We start from the raw sequence: 23,226 nt of genomic DNA, 5'->3' as shown, positions 1-23,226 counted from the left end.
ACAATGCTATGGATGACACCACACAATATAGGTTTGAAACTCGGGTTATAGTTTAAAGGTCAGAGTTAAAACTCGGCTTGCAGTTTCCGAATGCCATACGTGGTAAAAATTGTGTTGTAAAACTTTGATTTAACAATTGAAGTGGAAGAAGAAGAAATAAGCTTACAGCACCTGGTATTCCCAGGCGGTCTCCCATCCAAGTACTAACCAGGCCCGACCGTGCTTAGCTTCCGAGATCAGACGAGATCGGGCGTTCTCAGGGTAGTATGGCCATAAGCCATTGTAGGTCTTGAAATGTTGCAATTTATAGACACAATCGCACCTGTAAACCAAGCCGGCGTATCATGGATACATGGCTTTAATGAAAAGTTACTGACAGCTTTTTATTTGGTAGCATGAATTTGCCATTGCGACCTGCATTTTGCTGTATCAAAGTAAATGTCATGAAAAGTGGAAAAACCCTACAGCAAAGCGCAATGTGCTGTTTTGGGTTCTTTTACAAATAAAGACTGCTGCTTTGAGTTCGCATGGAGCCAGCCTCTTTATTCACTGTACATAGTCTGCTCTCTAGCGGTTAAAGACGTGAACTACAATGCTATGGATGACACCACACAATATAGGTTTGAAACTCGGGTTATAGTTTAAAGGTCAGAGTTAAAACTCGGCTTGCAGTTTCCGAATGCCATACGTGGTAAAAATTGTGTTGTAAAATTTTGCTTTAACAATTGAAGTGGAAGAAGAAGAAAAAAGCTTACAGCACCTGGTATTCCCAGGTGGTCTCCCATCCAAGTACTAACCAGGCCCGACCGTGCTTAGCTTCCGAGATCGGACGAGATCGGGTGTTCTCAGGGTAGTATGGCCGTAAGCCATTGTAGGTCTCGAAATGTTGCAATTTATAGACACAATCGCACCTGAAAACCAAGCCGGCGTATCATGGATACATGGCTTTAATGAAAAGTTACTGACAGCTTTTTATGTGGTAGCACGAATTTGCCATTGCGACCTGCATTTTGCTGTATCAAAGTAAATGTCATGAAAAGTGGATAAACCCTACAGCAAAGCGCAATGTGCTGTTTTGGGTTCTTTTACAAATAAAGACTGCTGCTTTGAGTTCGCATGGAGCCAGCCTCTTTATTCACTGTACATAGTCTGCTCTCTAGCGGTTAAAGACGTGATCTACAATGCTATGGATGACACCACACAATATAGGTTTGAAACTCGGGTTATATTTCAAAGGTCAGAGTTAAAACTCGGCTTGCAGTTTCCGAATGCCATACGTGGTAAAAATTGTGTTGTAAAATTTTGCTTTAACAATTGAAGTGGAAGAAGAAGAAATAAGCTTACAGCACCTGGTATTCCCAGGCGGTCTCCCATCCAAGTACTAACCAGGCCCGACCGTGCTTAGCTTCCGAGATCGGGCGATCTCAGGGTAGTATGGCCGTAAGCCATTGTAGGTCTCGAAATGTTGCAATTTATAGACACAATCGCACCTGAAAACCAAGCCGGCGTATCATGGATACATGGCTTTAATGAAAAGTTACTGACAGCTTTTTATGTGGTAGCACGAATTTGCCATTGCGACCTGCATTTTGCTGTATCAAAGTAAATGTCATGAAAAGTGGAAAAACCCTACAGCAAAGCGCAATGTGCTGTTTTGGGTTCTTTTACAAATAAAGACTGCTGCTTTGAGTTCGCATGGAGCCAGCCTCTTTATTCACTGTACATAGTCTGCTCTCTAGCGGTTAAAGACGTGAACTACAATGCTATGGATGACACCACACAATATAGGTTTGAAACTCGGGTTATAGTTTAAAGGTCAGAGTTAAAACTCGGCTTGCAGTTTCCGAATGCCATACGTGGTAAAAATTGTGTTGTAAAACTTTGATTTAACAATTGAAGTGGAAGAAGAAGAAATAAGCTTACAGCACCTGGTATTCCCAGGCGCTCTCCCATCCAAGTACTAACCAGGCCCGACCGTGCATAGCTTCCAAGATCGGACGAGATCGGGCGTTCTCAGGGTAGTATGGCCATAAGCCATTGTAGTTCTTGAAATGTTGCAATTTATAGACACAATCGCACCTGTAAACCAAGCCGGCGTATCATGGATACATGGCTTTAATGAAAAGTTACTGACAGCTTTTTATTTGGTAGCATGAATTTGCCATTGCGACCTGCATTTTGCTGTATCAAAGTAAATGTCATGAAAAGTGGAAAAACCCTACAGCAAAGCGCAATGTGCTGTTTTGGGTTCTTTTACAAATAAAGACTGCTGCTTTGAGTTCGCATGGAGCCAGCCTCTTTATTCACTGTACATAGTCTGCTCTCTAGCGGTTAAAGACGTGAACTACAATGCTATGGATGACACCACACAATATAGGTTTGAAACTCGGGTTATAGTTTAAAGGTCAGAGTTAAAACTCGGCTTGCAGTTTCCGAATGCCATACGTGGTAAAAATTGTGTTGTAAAATTTTGCTTTAACAATTGAAGTGGAAGAAGAAGAAAAAAGCTTACAGCACCTCGTATTCCCAGGCGGTCTCCCATCCAAGTACTAACCAGGCCCGACCGTGCTTAGCTTCCGAGATCGGGCGTTCTCAGGGTAGTATGGCCGTAAGCCATTGTAGGTCTCGAAATGTTGCAATTTATAGACACAATCGCACCTGAAAACCAAGCCGGCGTATCATGGATACATGGCTTTAATGAAAAGTTACTGACAGCTTTTTATGTGGTAGCACAAATTTGCCATTGCGACCTGCATTTTGCTGTATCAAAGTAAATGTCATGAAAAGTGGAAAAACCCTACAGCAAAGCGCAATGTGCTGTTTTGGGTTCTTTTACAAATAAAGACTGCTGCTTTGAGTTCGCATGGAGCCAGCCTCTTTATTCACTGTACATAGTCTGCTCTCTAGCGGTTAAAGACGTGAACTACAATGCTATGGATGACACCACACAATATAGGTTTGTAACTCGGGTTGTAGTTTAAAGGTCAGAGTTAAAACTCGGCTTGCAGTTTCCGAATGCCATACGTGGTAAAAATTGTGTTGTAAACTTTTGCTTTAACAATTGAAGTGGAAGAAGAAGAAAAAAAGCTTACAGCACCTGGTATTCCCAGGCGGTCTCCCATCCAAGTACTAACCAGGCCTGACCGTGCTTAGCTTCCGAGATCGTACGAGATCGGGCGTTCTCAGGGTAGTATGGCCGTAAGCCATTGTAGGTCTCGAAATGTTGCAATTTATAGACACAATCGCACCTGAAAACCAAGCCGGCGTATCATGGATACATGGCTTTAATGAAAAGTTACTGACAGCTTTTTATGTGGTAGCACGAATTTGCCATTGCGACCTGCATTTTGCTGTATCAAAGTAAATGTCATGAAAAGTGGAAAAACCCTACAGCAAAGCGCAATGTCCTGTTTTGGGTTCTTTTACAAATAAAGACTGCTGCTTTGAGTTCGCATGGAGCCAGCTTCTTTATTCACTGTACATAGTCTGCTCTCTAGCGGTTAAAGACGTGAACTACAATGCTATGGATGACACCACACAATATAGGTTTGAAACTCGGGTTATAGTTTAAAGGTCAGAGTTAAAACTCGGCTTGCAGTTTCTGAATGCCATACGTGGTAAAAATTGTGTTGTAAAATTTTGCTTTAACAATTGAAGTGGAAGAAGAAGAAGAAAGAAGCTTACAGCACCTGGTATACCCAGGCGGTCTCCCATCCAAGTACTAACCAGGCCCGACCGTGCTTAGCTTCCGAGATCGGACAAGATCGGGCGTTCTCAGGGTAGTATGGCCGTAAGCCATTGTAGATCTTGAAATGTTGCAATTTATAGACACAATCGCACCTGAAAACCAAGCCGGCGTATCATGGATACATGGCTTTAATGAAAAGTTACTGACAGCTTTTTATGTGGTAGCACGAATTTGCCATTGCGACCTGCATTTTGCTGTATCAAAGTAAATGTCATGAAAAGTGGAAAAACCCTACAGGGAAGCGCAATGTGCTGTTTTGGGTTCTTTTACAAATAAAGACTGCTGCTTTGAGTTCGCATGGAGCCAGCCTCTTTATTCACTGTACATAGTCTGCTCTCTAGCGGTTAAAGACGTGAACTACAATGCTATGGATGACACCACACAATATAGGTTTGAAACTCGGGTTATAGTTTAAAGGTCAGAGTTAAAACTCGGCTTGCAGTTTCCGAATGCCATACGTGGTAAAAATTGTGTTGTAAAATTTTGCTTTAACAATTGAAGTGGAAGAAGAAGAGATAAGCTTACAACACCTGGTATTCCCAGGCTGTCTCCCATCCAAGTACTAACCAGGCCTGACCGTGCTTAGCTTCTGCGATCGGACGAGATCGGGCGTTCTCAGGGTAGTATGGCCGTAAGCCATTGTAGGTCTCGAAATGTTGCAATTTATAGACACAATCGCACCTGAAAACCAAGCCGGCGTATCATGGATACATGGCTTTAATGAAAAGTTACTGACAGCTTTTTATGTGGTAGCACGAATATGCCATTGCGACCTGCATTTTGCTGTATCAAAGTAAATGTCATGAAAAGTGGAAAAATCCTAGAGCAAAGCGCAATGTGCTGTTTTGGGTCCTTTTACAAATAAAGACTGCTGCTTTGAGTTCGCATGGAGCCAGCCTCTTTATTCACTGTACATAGTCTGCTCTCTAGCGGTTAAAGACGTGAACTACAATGCTATGGATGACACCACACAATATAGGTTTGAAACTCGGGTTATAGTTTAAAGGTCAGAGTTAAAACTCGGCTTGCAGTGTCTGAATGCCATACGTGGTAAAAATTGTGTTGTAAAATTTTGCTTTAACAATTGAAGTGGAAGAAGAAGAAATAAGCTTACAGCACCTGGTATTCCCAGGCGGTCTTCCATCCAAGTACTAACCAGGCCCGACCGTGCTTAGCTTCCGAGATCGGACGAGATCGGGCGTTCTCAGGGTAGTATGGCCGTAAGCCATTGTAGGTCTCGAAATGTTGCAATTTATAGACACAATCGCACCTGAAAACCAAGCCGGCGTATCATGGATACATGGCTTTAATGAAAAGTCACTGACAGCTTTTTATGTGGTAGCACGAATATGCCATTGCGACCTGCATTTTGCTGTATCAAAGTAAATGTCATGAAAAGTGGAAAAACCCTACAGCAAAGCGCAATGTGCTGTTTTGGGTTCTTTTACAAATAAAGACTGCTGCTTTGAGTTCGCATGGAGCCAGCTTCTTTATTCACTGTACATAGTCTGCTTTCTAGCGGTTAAAGACGTGAACTACAATGCTATGGATGACACCACACAATATAGGTTTGAAACTCGGGTTATAGTTTAAAGGTCAGAGTTAAAACTCGGCTTGCAGTTTCCGAATGCCATACGTGGTAAAAATTGTGTTGTAAAACTTTGATTTAACAATTGAAGTGGAAGAAGAAGAAATAAGCTTACAGCACCTGGTATTCCCAGGCGGTCTCCGATCCAAGTACTAACCAGGCCCGACCGTGCTTAGCTTCCGAGATCGGACGAGATCGGGCGTTCTCAGGGTAGTATGGCCATAAGCCATTGTAGGTCTTGAAATGTTGCAATTTATAGACACAATCGCACCTGTAAACCAAGCCGGCGTATCATGGATACATGGCTTTAATGAAAAGTTACTGACAGCTTTTTATTTGGTAGCATGAATTTGCCATTGCGACCTGCATTTTGCTGTATCAAAGTAAATGTCATGAAAAGTGGAAAAACCCTACAGCAAAGCGCAATGTGCTGTTTTGGGTTCTTTTACAAATAAAGACTGCTGCTTTGAGTTCGCATGGAGCCAGCCTCTTTATTCACTGTACATAGTCTGCTCTCTAGCGGTTAAAGACGTGAACTACAATGCTATGGATGACACCACACAATATAGGTTTGAAACTCGGGTTATAGTTTAAAGGTCAGAGTTAAAACTCGGCTTGCAGTTTCCGAATGCCATACGTGGTAAAAATTGTGTTGTAAAATTTTGCTTTAACAATTGAAGTGGAAGAAGAAGAAAAAAGCTTACAGCACCTGGTATTCCCAGGTGGTCTCCCATCCAAGTACTAACCAGGCCCGACCGTGCTTAGCTTCCGAGATCGGACGAGATCGGGTGTTCTCAGGGTAGTATGGCCGTAAGCCATTGTAGGTCTCGAAATGTTGCAATTTATAGACACAATCGCACCTGAAAACCAAGCCGGCGTATCATGGATACATGGCTTTAATGAAAAGTTACTGACAGCTTTTTATGTGGTAGCACGAATTTGCCATTGCGACCTGCATTTTGCTGTATCAAAGTAAATGTCATGAAAAGTGGATAAACCCTACAGCAAAGCGCAATGTGCTGTTTTGGGTTCTTTTACAAATAAAGACTGCTGCTTTGAGTTCGCATGGAGCCAGCCTCTTTATTCACTGTACATAGTCTCCTCTCTAGCGGTTAAAGACGTGATCTACAATGCTATGGATGACACCACACAATATAGGTTTGAAACTCGGGTTATATTTCAAAGGTCAGAGTTAAAACTCGGCTTGCAGTTTCCGAATGCCATACGTGGTAAAAATTGTGTTGTAAAATTTTGCTTTAACAATTGAAGTGGAAGAAGAAGAAATAAGCTTACAGCACCTGGTATTCCCAGGCGGTCTCCCATCCAAGTACTAACCAGGCCCGACCGTGCTTAGCTTCCGAGATCGGGCGATCTCAGGGTAGTATGGCCGTAAGCCATTGTAGGTCTCGAAATGTTGCAATTTATAGACACAATCGCACCTGAAAACCAAGCCGGCGTATCATGGATACATGGCTTTAATGAAAAGTTACTGACAGCTTTTTATGTGGTAGCACGAATTTGCCATTGCGACCTGCATTTTGCTGTATCAAAGTAAATGTCATGAAAAGTGGAAAAACCCTACAGCAAAGCGCAATGTGCTGTTTTGGGTTCTTTTACAAATAAAGACTGCTGCTTTGAGTTCGCATGGAGCCAGCCTCTTTATTCACTGTACATAGTCTGCTCTCTAGCGGTTAAAGACGTGAACTACAATGCTATGGATGACACCACACAATATAGGTTTGAAACTCGGGTTATAGTTTAAAGGTCAGAGTTAAAACTCGGCTTGCAGTTTCCGAATGCCATACGTGGTAAAAATTGTGTTGTAAAACTTTGATTTAACAATTGAAGTGGAAGAAGAAGAAATAAGCTTACAGCACCTGGTATTCCCAGGCGCTCTCCCATCCAAGTACTAACCAGGCCCGACCGTGCATAGCTTCCAAGATCGGACGAGATCGGGCGTTCTCAGGGTAGTATGGCCATAAGCCATTGTAGTTCTTGAAATGTTGCAATTTATAGACACAATCGCACCTGTAAACCAAGCCGGCGTATCATGGATACATGGCTTTAATGAAAAGTTACTGACAGCTTTTTATTTGGTAGCATGAATTTGCCATTGCGACCTGCATTTTGCTGTATCAAAGTAAATGTCATGAAAAGTGGAAAAACCCTACAGCAAAGCGCAATGTGCTGTTTTGGGTTCTTTTACAAATAAAGACTGCTGCTTTGAGTTCGCATGGAGCCAGCCTCTTTATTCACTGTACATAGTCTGCTCTCTAGCGGTTAAAGACGTGAACTACAATGCTATGGATGACACCACACAATATAGGTTTGAAACTCGGGTTATAGTTTAAAGGTCAGAGTTAAAACTCGGCTTGCAGTTTCCGAATGCCATACGTGGTAAAAATTGTGTTGTAAAATTTTGCTTTAACAATTGAAGTGGAAGAAGAAGAAAAAAGCTTACAGCACCTCGTATTCCCAGGCGGTCTCCCATCCAAGTACTAACCAGGCCCGACCGTGCTTAGCTTCCGAGATCGGGCGTTCTCAGGGTAGTATGGCCGTAAGCCATTGTAGGTCTCGAAATGTTGCAATTTATAGACACAATCGCACCTGAAAACCAAGCCGGCGTATCATGGATACATGGCTTTAATGAAAAGTTACTGACAGCTTTTTATGTGGTAGCACAAATTTGCCATTGCGACCTGCATTTTGCTGTATCAAAGTAAATGTCATGAAAAGTGGAAAAACCCTACAGCAAAGCGCAATGTGCTGTTTTGGGTTCTTTTACAAATAAAGACTGCTGCTTTGAGTTCGCATGGAGCCAGCCTCTTTATTCACTGTACATAGTCTGCTCTCTAGCGGTTAAAGACGTGAACTACAATGCTATGGATGACACCACACAATATAGGTTTGTAACTCGGGTTGTAGTTTAAAGGTCAGAGTTAAAACTCGGCTTGCAGTTTCCGAATGCCATACGTGGTAAAAATTGTGTTGTAAACTTTTGCTTTAACAATTGAAGTGGAAGAAGAAGAAAAAAAGCTTACATCACCTGGTATTCCCAGGCGGTCTCCCATCCAAGTACTAACCAGGCCTGACCGTGCTTAGCTTCCGAGATCGTACGAGATCGGGCGTTCTCAGGGTAGTATGGCCGTAAGCCATTGTAGGTCTCGAAATGTTGCAATTTATAGACACAATCGCACCTGAAAACCAAGCCGGCGTATCATGGATACATGGCTTTAATGAAAAGTTACTGACAGCTTTTTATGTGGTAGCACGAATTTGCCATTGCGACCTGCATTTTGCTGTATCAAAGTAAATGTCATGAAAAGTGGAAAAACCCTACAGCAAAGCGCAATGTCCTGTTTTGGGTTCTTTTACAAATAAAGACTGCTGCTTTGAGTTCGCATGGAGCCAGCCTCTTTATTCACTGTACATAGTCTGCTCTCTAGCGGTTAAAGACGTGAACTACAATGCTATGGATGACACCACACAATATAGGTTTGAAACTCGGGTTATAGTTTAAAGGTCAGAGTTAAAACTCGGCTTGCAGTTTCTGAATGCCATACGTGGTAAAAATTGTGTTGTAAAATTTTGCTTTAACAATTGAAGTGGAAGAAGAAGAAGAAAGAAGCTTACAGCACCTGGTATACCCAGGCGGTCTCCCATCCAAGTACTAACCAGGCCCGACCGTGCTTAGCTTCCGAGATCGGACGAGATCGGGCGTTCTCAGGGTAGTATGGCCGTAAGCCATTGTAGATCTTGAAATGTTGCAATTTATAGACACAATCGCACCTGAAAACCAAGCCGGCGTATCATGGATACATGGCTTTAATGAAAAGTTACTGACAGCTTTTTATGTGGTAGCACGAATTTGCCATTGCGACCTGCATTTTGCTGTATCAAAGTAAATGTCATGAAAAGTGGAAAAACCCTACAGGGAAGCGCAATGTGCTGTTTTGGGTTCTTTTACAAATAAAGACTGCTGCTTTGAGTTCGCATGGAGCCAGCCTCTTTATTCACTGTACATAGTCTGCTCTCTAGCGGTTAAAGACGTGAACTACAATGCTATGGATGACACCACACAATATAGGTTTGAAACTCGGGTTATAGTTTAAAGGTCAGAGTTAAAACTCGGCTTGCAGTTTCCGAATGCCATACGTGGTAAAAATTGTGTTGTAAAATTTTGCTTTAACAATTGAAGTGGAAGAAGAAGAGATAAGCTTACAACACCTGGTATTCCCAGGCTGTCTCCCATCCAAGTACTAACCAGGCCTGACCGTGCTTAGCTTCTGCGATCGGACGAGATCGGGCGTTCTCAGGGTAGTATGGCCGTAAGCCATTGTAGGTCTCGAAATGTTGCAATTTATAGACACAATCGCACCTGAAAACCAAGCCGGCGTATCATGGATACATGGCTTTAATGAAAAGTTACTGACAGCTTTTTATGTGGTAGCACGAATATGCCATTGCGACCTGCATTTTGCTGTATCAAAGTAAATGTCATGAAAAGTGGAAAAATCCTAGAGCAAAGCGCAATGTGCTGTTTTGGGTCCTTTTACAAATAAAGACTGCTGCTTTGAGTTCGCATGGAGCCAGCCTCTTTATTCACTGTACATAGTCTGCTCTCTAGCGGTTAAAGACGTGAACTACAATGCTATGGATGACACCACACAATATAGGTTTGAAACTCGGGTTATAGTTTAAAGGTCAGAGTTAAAACTCGGCTTGCAGTGTCTGAATGCCATACGTGGTAAAAATTGTGTTGTAAAATTTTGCTTTAACAATTGAAGTGGAAGAAGAAGAAATAAGCTTACAGCACCTGGTATTCCCAGGCGGTCTTCCATCCAAGTACTAACCAGGCCCGACCGTGCTTAGCTTCCGAGATCGGACTAGATCGGGCGTTCTCAGGGTAGTATGGCCGTAAGCCATTGTAGGTCTCGAAATGTTGCAATTTATAGACACAATCGCACCTGAAAACCAAGCCGGCGTATCATGGATACATGGCTTTAATGAAAAGTTACTGACAGCTTTTTATGTGGTAGCACGAATTTGCCATTGCGACCTGCATTTTGCTGTATCAAAGTAAATGTCATGAAAAGTGGATAAACCCTACAGCAAAGCGCAATGTGCTGTTTTGGGTTCTTTTACAAATAAAGACTGCTGCTTTGAGTTCGCATGGAGCCAGCCTCTTTATTCACTGTACATAGTCTGCTCTCTAGCGGTTAAAGACGTGATCTACAATGCTATGGATGACACCACACAATATAGGTTTGAAACTCGGGTTATATTTCAAAGGTCAGAGTTAAAACTCGGCTTGCAGTTTCCGAATGCCATACGTGGTAAAAATTGTGTTGTAAAATTTTGCTTTAACAATTGAAGTGGAAGAAGAAGAAATAAGCTTACAGCACCTGGTATTCCCAGGCGGTCTCCCATCCAAGTACTAACCAGGCCCGACCGTGCTTAGCTTCCGAGATCGGGCGATCTCAGGGTAGTATGGCCGTAAGCCATTGTAGGTCTCGAAATGTTGCAATTTATAGACACAATCGCACCTGAAAACCAAGCCGGCGTATCATGGATACATGGCTTTAATGAAAAGTTACTGACAGCTTTTTATGTGGTAGCACGAATTTGCCATTGCGACCTGCATTTTGCTGTATCAAAGTAAATGTCATGAAAAGTGGAAAAACCCTACAGCAAAGCGCAATGTGCTGTTTTGGGTTCTTTTACAAATAAAGACTGCTGCTTTGAGTTCGCATGGAGCCAGCCTCTTTATTCACTGTACATAGTCTGCTCTCTAGCGGTTAAAGACGTGAACTACAATGCTATGGATGACACCACACAATATAGGTTTGAAACTCGGGTTATTCAAGATTCAAGATTCAAGATTCAAGAGTTTTTTATTCGCCATGTTTGAGCGTGCCAAACAAGGAATTTGACTTCGGTAAATCACAGCCTCTGTTCAACAATTAGGTGACTAACAACAACACTCAGCACATGTGAAGAACGAAAGATATTCTCAAACATCCCCAGATCTTAAACTCCCAAGAGGGCAAGGGAAAACTCAAAACTCCAGCTATGGGAAATGAGAAACCTTGAGAAAAGTCCACAGATGGGAGGGTCCCTCTTCTAGGATGACCAGGCTGCAATGGATGCAGAGAGGACACATAGTACAAACAGTGTAAACAAAAAAGGTGTGGAAAGCAGGATGTTATTGCACAGTAATGACTCTGAGACTCTAAGAGTGGTGTGAGTTCATCAGAGCGACAGCCTGGGGGAAGAAGCTGTCTCTGTGTCTGCTGGTTTTAGTGTACAGAGCTCTATAACGGCGTCCGGAGGGGAGTAGTTCAAACAGGCTGCAACCTGGGTGCGAAGGGTCTGTTGAGATGTTACTTGCACGTTTCCTGGTCCTGGTCAGGTACAAGTCTTGAATAGATGGGAGGTTGATTCCAATTATCTTTTCTGCAGTCCTTATTGTCCGTTGCAGTCTGTGCTTGTCTTGTTTGGAGGCCGATCCAAACCAGACAGTGATGGAGGTGCAGAGGACAGACTGGATGATGGCAGTGTAGAAGGTCTTCAGCAGCTCCCGCGGCAGGTTGAACTTCTTGAGCTGTCTCAGGAAGTACAGCCTCTGCTGGGCCTTCTTCCGGACAGAGTCTATGTGGCCGGTCCATTTCAGGTCCCGAGAGATTGTGGTTCCCAGGAACTTGAAGGTGTCTGATGATAGAATAGTATTACTGCGGATAGTGAGGGGTGAAAGTGGTGAAGGGCCTCGCCTGAAGTCCACTGTCATCTCCACGGTCTTGAGCGGGTTCAGGTCCAGGTGGTTTTGGCTGCACCAGTGGACCAGCCGCTCCACCTCCTGTCTGTATGCAGTCTCATCACCGTTCTGGATCAGTCCGATGAGAGTGGTGTCGTCTGCATACTTCAGGAGCTTCACAGAAGAGTCACTTGCGGAGAAATCGTTGGTGTAGAGGGAAAAGAGCAGTGGGGAGAGGACGCACCCCTGAGGGGCTCCAGTGTTGGTAGTCAGAGTGTCAGATGTGATGCTCCCCAGCCTCACACGCTGTCTCCTGTTGGTCAGGAAGCTGGTGATCCACTGACAGGTGGAGGCAGGCACCGCGAGCTGGATGAGCTTCTGTTGGAGGATGTCAGGAGCGATGGTGTTGAACGCCGAGCTGAAGTCCACAAACAGGATCCTGGCGTACTTTCCTGGGGTGTCCAGGTGTTGCAGGATGTAGTGCAGACCCATGTTGACCGCATCATCCACCGAGCTGTTTGCCCGGTAGGCAAACTGGAGGGGGTCCAGCAGGGGGCCCGTGACATCCTTCAGGTGGTTCAGCACTAACCTCTTGAAAGATTTCATGACCACAGATTATAGTTTAAAGGTCAGAGTTAAAACTCGGCTTGCAGTTTCCGAATGCCATACGTGGTAAAAATTGTGTTGTAAAATTTTGCTTTAACAATTGAAGTGGAAGAAGAAGAAAAAAGCTTACAGCACCTAGTATTCCCAGGCGGTCTCCCATCCAAGTACTAACCAGGCCCGACCGTGCTTAGCTTCCGAGATCGGACGAGATCGGGCGTTCTCAGGGTAGTATGGCCGTAAGCCATTGTAGGTCTCGAAATGTTGCAATTTATAGACACAATCGCACCTGAAAACCAAGCCGGCGTATCATGGATACATGGCTTTAATGAAAAGTTACTGACAGCTTTTTATGTGGTAGCACGAATTTGCCATTGCGACCTGCATTTTGCTGTATCAAAGTAAATGTCATGAAAAGTGGATAAACCCTACAGCAAAGCGCAATGTGCTGTTTTGGGTTCTTTTACAAATAAAGACTGCTGCTTTGAGTTCGCATGGAGCCAGCCTCTTTATTCACTGTACATAGTCTGCTCTCTAGCGGTTAAAGACGTGAACTACAATGCTATGGATGACACCACACAATATAGGTTTGAAACTCGGGTTATAGTTTAAAGGTCAGAGTTAAAACTCGGCTTGCAGTTTCCGAATGCCATACGTGGTAAAAATTGTGTTGTAAACTTTTGCTTTAACAAATGAAGTGGAAGAAGAAGAAAAAAGCTTACAGCACCTGGTATTCCCAGGCGGTCTCCCATCCAAGTACTAACCAGGCCCGACCGTGCTTAGCTTCCGAGATCGGACGAGATCGGGCGTTCTCAGGGTAGTATGGACGTAGGCCATTGTAGGTCTCGAAATGTTGCAATTTATAGACACAATCGCACCTGAAAACCAAGCCGGCGTATCATGGATACATGGCTTTAATGAAAAGTTACTGACAGCTTTTTATGTGGTAGCACGAATTTGCCATTGCGACCTGCCATTTGCTGTATCAAAGTAAATGTCATGAAAAGTGGAAAAACCCTACAGCAAAGCGCAATGTGCTGTTTTGGGTTCTTTTACAAATAAAGACTGCTGCTTTGAGTTCGCATGGAGCCAGCCTCTTTATTCACTGTACATAGTCTGCTCTCTAGCGGTTAAAGACGTGAACTACAATGCTATGGATGACACCACACAACATAGGTTTGAAACTCGGGTTATAGTTTCAATGTCGGAGTTAAATCTCGGCTTGCAGTTTCCGAATACCATACGTTGTAAAAATTGTGCTGTAAAATTTTTCTTTAACGATTTAAGTGGAAGAAAAAAACAAAAGAAAAGCTTACAGCACCTGGTATTCCCAGGCGGTCTCGCATCCAAGTACTAGGCAGGCCCGACCCTGCTTAGCTTCCGAGATCGGCGTTCTCAGGGTTTCCGACGGCTCCCAACCGGGGGGGGGGTGTCGGCGACGTTTCAGGACGTAGCGGTCCGAGCGCCTTTAATGTCGCCGCTTCAAAGTCCAGAACGCCACAAAACCCACTTCTGTCGATGTTCACCGAGACCTGGTTGACTGACAACGTTCCGGACTCTGCTGTGCATCTGGAGCGGCTAGCGTGCTATCGGGCGGACCGTGCCATTGTACGAGGGGGAAAGTCGCGAGGAGGTGGAATATGCGTCTACATCCGAGAAGAATGGTGCCGGGCCTCTGTGGTGGTATGTAAGCACTGCTCGCCACTTGCGGAGTTTGTGATCATCAAGTGCCGTCCTTTTTACCTGCCGAGGGAATTTACCGCGAATTTACTGCTAGTCGCGGTGTACATCCCGCCTTCCAACAACGAAGGCGACAGGATCGCGGCGCTTGGTGAACTGTACCAGGCTGTCAGTGAACAACAGACAGCGTACCCTGACGGTTTCACCATCTTCGCTGGAGACTTTAATCATGCCAACCTGAAGTCTGTTTTCCCGAGGCTTCACCAGCATGTTACTTTTCCGACACGTGGAGACAGCTTCCTGGACCTAGTCTACTCTGCGCTTAAGGGAGCTTTCAAAGCCACCCCCTCCCCCATCTTGGGCTTTCTGACCATCTCACCGTTGTGCTTTTGCCCGCCTACAGACAATTGGTAAAGGCATCCAGGCCGGTTCGGAGGCGGGTTCGGGTGTGGCCTGAGGGTGCCTCCGATGCACTTCTCGACCTACGACACCACTGACTGGGACTTGTTTAAGCAGGCGGACACCTACAACGATCGGACGGACATAGAGGAGTATACTGACTCTGTTTCCTCTTACATCGCGGAGAGCATCGATGATGTGACTCGCTCAAAATCCGTCGTCACTCGCGCGAACTGGAAGCCGTGGCTGACAGGGGCTGTCCTCAGACTGCTGAGGGCTAGGGACAAGGCTTTCAGAGCGGGGGATGAGGCTGGCTTGAGGACAGCGAGGGCCGACCTGTCCCGGGGCATCAAATAAGCGAAAAAGGCGTTCTCGTGCAAGGTCTCCACCCACTTCAAGGACAGCAAGGACGCACGGAGCCTTTGGCAGGGCATTCAGACCATCACGGACTACAAGCCCGCGCCGAGGAGCTGTGAGGGCGACGTCCGTCTGCTGAACGATCTTAACCGCTTCTTTGCTCGCTTCGACGCCCAGAACAGCACTTGCCCACTGAAGACCACTCCCCCCCCCACACGAGCAGCCCCTGCGCCTCTCTGCCGACGGAGTGAGGAGGGCGCTTGCCGCTATTGACACCCGTAAGGCGGCGGGCCCTGACAACATCCCGGGTCGAGTGCTGAAGGACTGCGCTGGGGAGCTGTCGGGTGTCTTCACGGACATCTTTAACGTTTCCCTCCAGCAGGCCATCATCCCCTCGTGTTTCAAGGCTGCCACCATCGTTCCTGTGCCGAAGAAACCTGCACCGTTCTGCTTCAATGACTACCGCCCCGTGGCACTGACACCCATCATCATGAAGTGCTTTGAGCGGCTTGTCATGGAGCACATCAAATCCGTTCTCCCCCCCACCATTGACCCTTTCCAGTTTGCGTACCGTGCCAAACGGTCCTCTGAGGATGCCATCTGCTCTGCCCTCCACTCTGCCCTCACCCACCTGGAGAGAAAGGACTCATATGTGAGATTGCTCTTTGTGGACTTCAGCTCTGCCTTCAACACCATTGTGCCGCAGCACCTCATCTGCAAACTCGACGAGCTGGGCCTCAGTACCTCCCTCTGCAACTGGCTACTGGACTTCCTCTGTCAGAGGCCTCAGGTGGTTCGTGTTGGCGACAAAATCTCCGCCAGCATCACGCTGAGCACAGGGGCCCCCCAGGGCTGCGTGCTCAGTCCATTGCTCTTCACCCTGCTGACGCATGACTGCACTGCGACCTACAGCGACAACCGCATAGTGAAGTTTGCTGAAGACACGACTCTAGTGGGTCTCATCACGAAGGGCGACGAGACTCGGTACAGGTCGGAAGTTGACCTTCTGACCACGTGGTGCAGGGACAACAACCTCCTGCTGAACGTAGACAAGACCAAGGAAATCGTTGTTGACTTCCGGAAGGGTCACACAAAACACCTGCCGTTGATCATCGACGGTGCTGTGGTGGAGAGGGTGAGCTGCACCAAGTTCCTGGGGGTGCACATCAGTGAGGACCTCTCCTGGTCCGCAAACACCGCGTCACTGGCAAAGAAAGCTCAGCGCCACCTGTACTTCCTGCGGAAGCTCAGGCGTGCATGTGCTCCTCAGGCAGTCCTGTCTACCTTCTACCGTGGCACCATTGAGAGCGTCCTCACCAGTTGCATCGCTGTCTAGGGTGGTAGCTGCACTGAACGGAACTTGAAGGCCCTGCAGCGCATAGGGAGTACGGCTGGTAAGATTATTGGTGCTTCGCTCCCCTCCCTGAAGGACATTTACACCTCTCATCTCGCCCGCAAGGCAACCACGATTGCGAGTGATGTGAGTCACCCAGATCACTCTTTGTTTGACCTTCTACCCTCTGGGAAGAGGTACAGGAGCCTGCGCTCCCGCATCACCAGACTCGCCAACAGCTTCTTTCTCCAGGCTGTTAAGACCCTGAACTCGCTATCCCCTTCTGCGTAGCGTGCGGCACTGTTGCGCTATTTTCTGGAATGTCTGCTGTACGCTCACTTGCTCCTCTTATTTATTTATTTGTTGTGTTATTTATTCATTATTTATTCAGCACGCTGTTGTTTACTTGTTACTTGATTGTCTATTGTGGGCCGTGTCTTGTCACCGTGGGATAGCGGGGAACGAAATTTCGGTTTCTTTGTATGTCTTTGGCAAGTGGAGAAATTGACAATAAAGCAGACTTTGACTTTGGTATTCCCAGGCGGTCTCCCATCCAAGAACTAACCAGGCCCAGCCCAGCTTAGCTTCCAAGATCGGACAAGATCGGGCGTTCTCAGGGTAGTATGGCCGTAAGCCAGTCTTGTTCTCGAAATATTGCAATTTATAGACACAATCGCCCCTGGAAAGCTGGCGTTCCATGGAAACATGGCTTTAATGAAAAGTTACTGGCAGCTTTTTATGTGGTAGCACAAATTTGCCATTGCGACCTGCATTTTGCTGTATCAAAGTAAATGTCATGAAAAGTGGAAAAACCCTACAGGGAAGCGCAATGTGCTGTTTTGGATTCTTTTACAAATAAAGACTGCTGCTTTGAGTTCGCATGGAGCCAGCCTCTTTATTCACTGTACATAGTCTGCTCTCTAGCGGTTAAAGACGTGAACTACAATGCTATGGATGACACCACACAATATAGGTTTGAAACTCAGGTTATAGTTTAAAGGTCAGAGTTAAAACTCGGCTTGCAGTTTCCGAATGCCATACGTGGTAAAAATTGTGTTGTAAAATTTTGCTTTAACAATTGAAGTGGAAGAAGAAGAAATAAGCTTACAGCACCTGGCATTCCCAGGCGGTCTCCCATCCAAGTACTAACCAGGCCCGACGGTGCTTAGCTTTCGAGATCGGACGAGATCGAGCGTTCTCAGGGTAGTATGGCCGTAAGCCATTGTAGGTCTCGAAATGTTGAAATTTATAGACACAATCGCACCTGAAAACCAAGCCGGCGTATCATGGATACATGGCTTTAATGAAAAGTTACTGACAACTTTTTATGTGGTAGCACGAATTTGCCATTGCTACCTGCATTTTGCTGTATCAAAGTAAATGTCATGAAAAGTGGAAAAACCCTACAGCAAAGCGCAATGTGCTGCTTTGGGTTCTTTTACAAATAAAGACTGCTGCTTTGAGTTCGCATGGAGCCAGCCTCTTTATTCACTGTACATAGTCTGCTCTCTAGCGGTTAAAGACGTGAACTACAATGCTATGGATGACACCACACAATATAGGTTTGAAACTCGGGTTATAGTTTAAAGGTCAGAGTTAAAACTCGGCTTGCAGTTTCCGAATGCCATACGTGGTAAAAATTGTGTTGTAAAATTTTGCTTTAACAATTGAAGTGGAAGAAGAAGAAAAAAGCTTACAGCACGTGGTATTCCCGGGCGGTCTCCCATCCAAGTATTAACCAGGCCCGATCCTGCTTTCCCGAGGTCGGACGTTATCAGGGTAGTATGGCCGTAAGCCAATGTGGGTCTCGAAATGTTGCAATTTATAGACACAATCGCACCTGAAAACCAAGCCGGCGTATCATGGATACATGGCTTTAATGAAAAGTTACTGGCAGCCTTTTATGTGGTAGCACGAATTTGCCATTGCGACCTGCATTTTGCTGTATCAAAGTAAATGTCATGAAAAGTGGAAAAACCCTACATGGAAGCACAATGTGCTGTTTTGGGTTCTTTTACAAATAAAGACTGCTGCTTTGAGTTCGCATGGAGCCAGCCTCTTTATTCCCTGTACATAGTCTGCTCTCTAGCTGTTAAAGACGTGAACTACAATGCTATGGATGACACCACACAATATAGGTTTGAAACTCGGGTTATAGTTTAAAGGTCAGAGTTAAAACTCGGCTTGCAGTTTCCGAATGCCATACGTGGTAAAAATTGTGTTGTAAAATTTTGCTTTAACAATTGAAGTGGAAGAAGAAGAAATAAGCTTACAGCACCTGGTATTCCCAGGCAGTCTCCCATCCAAGTACTAACCAGGCCCGACCGTGCTTAGCTTCCGAGATCGGACAAGATCGGGCGCTCTCAGGGTAGTATGGCCGTAAGCCATTGTAGGTCTCGAAATGTTGCAATTTATAGACACAATCGCACCTGAAAACCAAGCCGGCGTATCATGGATACATGGCTTTAATGAAAAGTTACTGACAGCTTTTTATGTGGTAGCACGAATTTGCCATTGCGACCTGCATTTTGCTGTATCAAAGTAAATGTCATGAAAAGTGGAAAAACCCTACAGCAGGGGTCACCAACCTTTCTTAAACCGAGAGCTACTTCCTGGGTACTGATTAAGGCAAAAGGGCTACCAGTTTGACATACACTTCTGAAATAGCCAATTTTCTCAATTCGGCTTTCACTGTGTTATTATTGTCATTTGCAGTTAACATGTAAGTGTGATTTTAACAAGAATAGCAGAAATACAGTCAAACCTTGTGTTATGGCAACAGATCCAATATCTGTGTCATTCCATAGACACTTGTAGTAAAGGACGCGTGCGAACCGTGAATTTAACAAAAGGGTCTTTATCTATAAAAAATATACATACAAAAATTACGATAAATCAGTTTTACAATTCCCTTTTCTTTCTTTCCAAAAAATATACAGTATATACTATGTACACGATCTACACGGTCAAAAACTGTTTTTCTCCGTGTCTACGTAATCCAACTGTCAAAACGTTCCCTTAAAGGCTTGTTCTAATGCAATACAACCTGACAGGAAGTAAACCTTTCAAAATAAAACAAAATTTCACAATAAAAATGCCTAAACAAATGTCAATCGTCTTAACTCAATTTTACAAAATAAAAACAAACCACAATACAATTAACTTAAACATTCCCTACTTATGGCTCTAACATTCCGGCCCCTAATTGTATAGGCAGGATGCATAACAATTACACCTCAAAAAGAGCCATATAGTTATTAACCTAACAAAATCTATCAAGCTTTTGCCTGTGAGTCAACTAACAGTCTTTTCCTGACTCATTCTGCCTCCTGTAACAAACAGAGTTTACTTATAGGTCTATCCAACAAACTAGACTTGGTTTGAACTTGAACTCGTCGCACAATTCCTCTGGAGTCCGGGAAGGTCTTTTGGATTCTTCCAGTCAACCAAGTATTCCTTGGGGCTGAATTGTCAACAATGAGAACAAGATCTCCAGCGACAAAATTTCTTCTTTGAGTCCGCCATCTCTGTCTCTCTTGTAGCAATGGAAGATATTCCTTTGTCCATCTTGACCAAAACAGATCGGCCATGTATTGTGTCTGTCTCCATCTTCGACGCGAGTATGTATCATCACTGTTAAATAAGCCTGGAGGAAGGATCGGCTGCTTCTTTAACAACAGAAGATGGTTTGGGGTCAAAACCTCCAAGTCATTTGGATCATCTGATGCAGCAGTCAAAGGACGCTCATTTATGACTGCTTCCACTTCACATAATAGTGTGTGAAGGCCATCATCATCTAATGTTTGTTGCCTCAACACAGAGTTCAACACCTTCCTGACGGTACGAATCTGTCTTTCCCATATTCCACCTTGATGGGAGGCGGTTGGTGTGTTGAAGGTCCATGCAATACCTTTTGACATCAGATCCTCTCTTATTTTAGAATGATCAAGCTCAGCCATGGCTTCTCTAAGTTCTTTTTCGGCACCAATGAAATTAGTGCCATTATCTGAGTGCAGGGTAGAAACTTGACCTCTTCTACATATAAACCTTCTGATGGCATTTATGCATGATGAGGTGTCCAATGAGTGAGCAACCTCTATGTGTACTGCTCTAAGTGCAAAGCATGTAAACAGAACGCCATAGCGCTTCACTATGCTGCGTCCTCTCTTTACACCAAAAGGTCCAAAATAGTCTACTCCCACATGAGTGAACGGAGGTTTATCTGGGAGTACACGTTCCTCCAATAAGTCTGCCATCTTTTGGACTGCAGGCCTTGCATGTATTTTCCTGCATGTGATGCATTTGGATATTGTTGTGCGGGCAGCTCTGTTCAGTCCTGGTATCCAGTATTGCTGTCTGACCTTTGCAACCAGCTGGTTCCTTCCGCAGTGACCATTATGTCGATGAACCTGTTGCAGAATCAGCTTAGCAATGTGATGTTCTTTGTGCAACACAGTTGGGCATCTTGCTTCTTCTGGCATGGCTGATTTGTTCAATCGACCTCCAACTTTGATGATGCCATTGTGCAGAAAAGGATCCAATTTGGAAAGCGGATGTGACCTCTTTATATGTGAATCACTACTTAAGAGTGCAGACAACTCTTCTGAAAACATCTCTCTTTGACTGTGACGTATTAGCACAACATTTGCATCTTCCAAGTCCTGAACAGACAAAGGTTTTCCTTTCACTGACTTTCTCAGTCTCATCATTTCTTCATGCACTTTCTGGTATTGCTTCAATGAGTCTGTCTCTTTCAGGGAAATAACCTCTTTACATTCTCTTCTCTTCTCAACAAGGTAGTGAAGCAGATCCTTCATGCGTAGCATCCATGCAACAGCCTTTTTCAGCTTGTGCCAGTCAGAGTAGTATTCCACCAGTCTCTTCATGGGTGTAATTTCAGTCATGGTCAAGAGACTGACCAGCGCTGTCTTCTTGATCTCACTGTCCTCATTCATGGTGCTTGGTATGTCAGGTCTGGTTGGCCACTCAAACTCCTCTTGATAAAGAAAATGTGGACCACAAATCCAGTTGTGGTTCTGGATAAGAGTGGTAAATTTTGTACCACGTGAAGCCGTATCTGCTGGATTAAGTGAACTATTCACATATCTCCATTGAGATGGTGAAGTAGCTTCCCTTATGAATGCAACCCGGTTGGCCACAAAAGTCTTGAAACGTGAAGCATCATTCTGTATGTACCTAAGTACAGTCAGGCTGTCTGTCCAAAAAACAGAAGCTCCAAGGGGGGTCTCCAGCTCCTGCTTTAACAGTCTGTCGACTTTCACTGCTATGACTGCAGCAGTCAGTTCCATCCTAGGGACTGTTATTTTCTTCAGTGGGGCAACTCTGGATTTAGCCATGAGCAATCCGCAGCTCCTCCGTCCATCTTCATTGATCAGCAATAGGTATGTAGCAGTACCATAACCAATATCACTTGCATCCGAGAAATGGTGCAGCTCTGCTTTAGATGTGGGACAGAAATCATCTGGTTTCATACATCTCTTTATGTGGAAGCTGGAAAGTTCCTCGAGTTCTGAAATCCACTGCATCCATCTTTGCAAATCTCCTTCTCCAACATCCTCGTCCCAGCTCAATTTTCTTTGACAGAGTTCCCTCAAAATCATCTTGGCAGGAAGAATACATGGGGAAATTAAACCCAGAGGATCATAAACTGAGTTAACAACTGAAAGAATTCCTCTCCTTGTGGCAGGTTTTCTTGGTACGTTCACCTTAAATGTGAAAGTGTCCGACTCTGTACACCAGTGTATTCCCAGAGCTCTTTCGGTAGGCAGAGTGTCTTTGTTCAAGTCTAAATCCTTCATCTTTGCAGCTCTTTCATTTTCAGGAATACATGACAGAACCTTTCTGCTGTTACTGACCCATTTTGTCAAGTTGAATCCACCCTGCAAGCATAGAGCTTTCAGAGATTGTGAAAGTGCTATTGCTTGGTCCTCTGAAGCCACCGCTGCCAAACAGTCGTCCATGTAAAACTTCCTCTTGATTGCTTTAGAGGCTTCAGCTGTTGTCTCATCTTCTTTGTATTCGGCTGTCTTTCTTAAGGCAAAACTAGCACAACTTGGAGACGAAGTGGCTCCAAAAATATGTACTGTCATTCTATACTCCTCCAGTTTTCCGTTCAAATCTCCATCAGGCCACCATAAAAAACGCAGAAAATCAGAGTCCTTTGAGGGTACCCTGACTTGGTAAAACATTGCCTCTATGTCAGCCATCAATGCAACCTTCTCCTCTCTAAACCTTGTCAAAACTCCAATCAAGGTATTTGTGAGGTCTGGGCCTTGGAGTAACTGGTTATTCAGTGAAACTCCCTGATATGTTGCATTGCAGTCAAAAACAACTCTGATTTTCTTCTTCCTTGGGTGATACACCCCGTGATGTGGGATGTACCACACTTCTCCATCGTTGCACTGACTGTTTGCAGGCACCCTTTCAGCGTAACCCTTTGCTATGATGTCATCCATGAAGACTTTATAGTCAGCATGAAAATCAGGGTTTTTTACAAGTTTCTTCTTGAGATTGACGGCTCTCTGCTCAACTAGACTGCGATTATTGGGCATCTTCTGAGGCTTGTTCTTAAATGGGAGACTTATACAGTAATGTCCGTCGAAGAACTGACAAGACTGTTCCACATCCTTCATGAACTGTTGATCATCTTGTGACATCTCTGTTTTGTCTTCACAGCTACGCTCTGTGAAATCCAAATTATATTGCTGTATCAGCAATTCCTCAAGGTTTGCCACTGATATTCT

The 23,226-nt window shown here is 44.7% G+C and overlaps 13 non-coding genes and 10 pseudogenes across 13 annotated transcripts; all 23 read right to left on the bottom strand.

Moving 5' to 3' along the window:
* Window positions 1-159: 159 nt before the first annotated feature.
* On the bottom strand, window positions 160-278 carry LOC148383570 (5S ribosomal RNA). The gene has a single exon (XR_015853627.1). It is a non-coding gene; the product is annotated as a 5S ribosomal RNA (ribosomal RNA).
* A 470-nt stretch (window positions 279-748) lies between these two features.
* Window positions 749-867, bottom strand: LOC148383569 (5S ribosomal RNA). Its single transcript, XR_015853615.1, has one exon. It is a non-coding gene; the product is annotated as a 5S ribosomal RNA (ribosomal RNA).
* A 470-nt stretch (window positions 868-1,337) lies between these two features.
* Window positions 1,338-1,446, bottom strand: LOC148383568 (5S ribosomal RNA; annotated as a pseudogene).
* A 470-nt stretch (window positions 1,447-1,916) lies between these two features.
* On the bottom strand, window positions 1,917-2,035 carry LOC148383567 (5S ribosomal RNA; annotated as a pseudogene).
* A 470-nt stretch (window positions 2,036-2,505) lies between these two features.
* On the bottom strand, window positions 2,506-2,614 carry LOC148383566 (5S ribosomal RNA; annotated as a pseudogene).
* A 471-nt stretch (window positions 2,615-3,085) lies between these two features.
* Window positions 3,086-3,204, bottom strand: LOC148383565 (5S ribosomal RNA). The gene has a single exon (XR_015853824.1). It is a non-coding gene; the product is annotated as a 5S ribosomal RNA (ribosomal RNA).
* Window positions 3,205-3,677: 473 nt separating this feature from the next.
* LOC148383564 (5S ribosomal RNA) lies at window positions 3,678-3,796 on the bottom strand. Its single transcript, XR_015853791.1, has one exon. It is a non-coding gene; the product is annotated as a 5S ribosomal RNA (ribosomal RNA).
* Window positions 3,797-4,266: 470 nt separating this feature from the next.
* LOC148383563 (5S ribosomal RNA) lies at window positions 4,267-4,385 on the bottom strand (annotated as a pseudogene).
* Window positions 4,386-4,855: 470 nt separating this feature from the next.
* LOC148383562 (5S ribosomal RNA) lies at window positions 4,856-4,974 on the bottom strand. Its single transcript, XR_015853630.1, has one exon. It is a non-coding gene; the product is annotated as a 5S ribosomal RNA (ribosomal RNA).
* Window positions 4,975-5,444: 470 nt separating this feature from the next.
* LOC148383561 (5S ribosomal RNA) lies at window positions 5,445-5,563 on the bottom strand. The gene has a single exon (XR_015853773.1). It is a non-coding gene; the product is annotated as a 5S ribosomal RNA (ribosomal RNA).
* A 470-nt stretch (window positions 5,564-6,033) lies between these two features.
* Window positions 6,034-6,152, bottom strand: LOC148383560 (5S ribosomal RNA). Its single transcript, XR_015853604.1, has one exon. It is a non-coding gene; the product is annotated as a 5S ribosomal RNA (ribosomal RNA).
* A 470-nt stretch (window positions 6,153-6,622) lies between these two features.
* Window positions 6,623-6,731, bottom strand: LOC148383559 (5S ribosomal RNA; annotated as a pseudogene).
* Window positions 6,732-7,201: 470 nt separating this feature from the next.
* On the bottom strand, window positions 7,202-7,320 carry LOC148383558 (5S ribosomal RNA; annotated as a pseudogene).
* A 470-nt stretch (window positions 7,321-7,790) lies between these two features.
* LOC148383557 (5S ribosomal RNA) lies at window positions 7,791-7,899 on the bottom strand (annotated as a pseudogene).
* Window positions 7,900-8,370: 471 nt separating this feature from the next.
* LOC148383556 (5S ribosomal RNA) lies at window positions 8,371-8,489 on the bottom strand. The gene has a single exon (XR_015853738.1). It is a non-coding gene; the product is annotated as a 5S ribosomal RNA (ribosomal RNA).
* Window positions 8,490-8,962: 473 nt separating this feature from the next.
* Window positions 8,963-9,081, bottom strand: LOC148383555 (5S ribosomal RNA). The gene has a single exon (XR_015853685.1). It is a non-coding gene; the product is annotated as a 5S ribosomal RNA (ribosomal RNA).
* Window positions 9,082-9,551: 470 nt separating this feature from the next.
* On the bottom strand, window positions 9,552-9,670 carry LOC148383554 (5S ribosomal RNA; annotated as a pseudogene).
* A 470-nt stretch (window positions 9,671-10,140) lies between these two features.
* On the bottom strand, window positions 10,141-10,259 carry LOC148383553 (5S ribosomal RNA). Its single transcript, XR_015853753.1, has one exon. It is a non-coding gene; the product is annotated as a 5S ribosomal RNA (ribosomal RNA).
* Window positions 10,260-10,729: 470 nt separating this feature from the next.
* LOC148383552 (5S ribosomal RNA) lies at window positions 10,730-10,838 on the bottom strand (annotated as a pseudogene).
* Window positions 10,839-12,819: 1,981 nt separating this feature from the next.
* On the bottom strand, window positions 12,820-12,938 carry LOC148383551 (5S ribosomal RNA). The gene has a single exon (XR_015853633.1). It is a non-coding gene; the product is annotated as a 5S ribosomal RNA (ribosomal RNA).
* A 470-nt stretch (window positions 12,939-13,408) lies between these two features.
* Window positions 13,409-13,527, bottom strand: LOC148383550 (5S ribosomal RNA; annotated as a pseudogene).
* A 4,036-nt stretch (window positions 13,528-17,563) lies between these two features.
* On the bottom strand, window positions 17,564-17,682 carry LOC148383549 (5S ribosomal RNA). The gene has a single exon (XR_015853777.1). It is a non-coding gene; the product is annotated as a 5S ribosomal RNA (ribosomal RNA).
* Window positions 17,683-18,728: 1,046 nt separating this feature from the next.
* Window positions 18,729-18,847, bottom strand: LOC148383548 (5S ribosomal RNA). Its single transcript, XR_015853715.1, has one exon. It is a non-coding gene; the product is annotated as a 5S ribosomal RNA (ribosomal RNA).
* Window positions 18,848-23,226: the final 4,379 nt, after the last annotated feature.

This window comes from Syngnathus floridae, chromosome 17 (genome assembly GCF_059516105.1).
Source record: "Syngnathus floridae isolate MCC-2025c chromosome 17, RoL_Sflo_1.0, whole genome shotgun sequence".
NCBI classification, from domain to species: domain Eukaryota; kingdom Metazoa; phylum Chordata; class Actinopteri; order Syngnathiformes; family Syngnathidae; genus Syngnathus; species Syngnathus floridae.
This window is presented reverse-complemented; position numbering and strand designations above follow the sequence as displayed.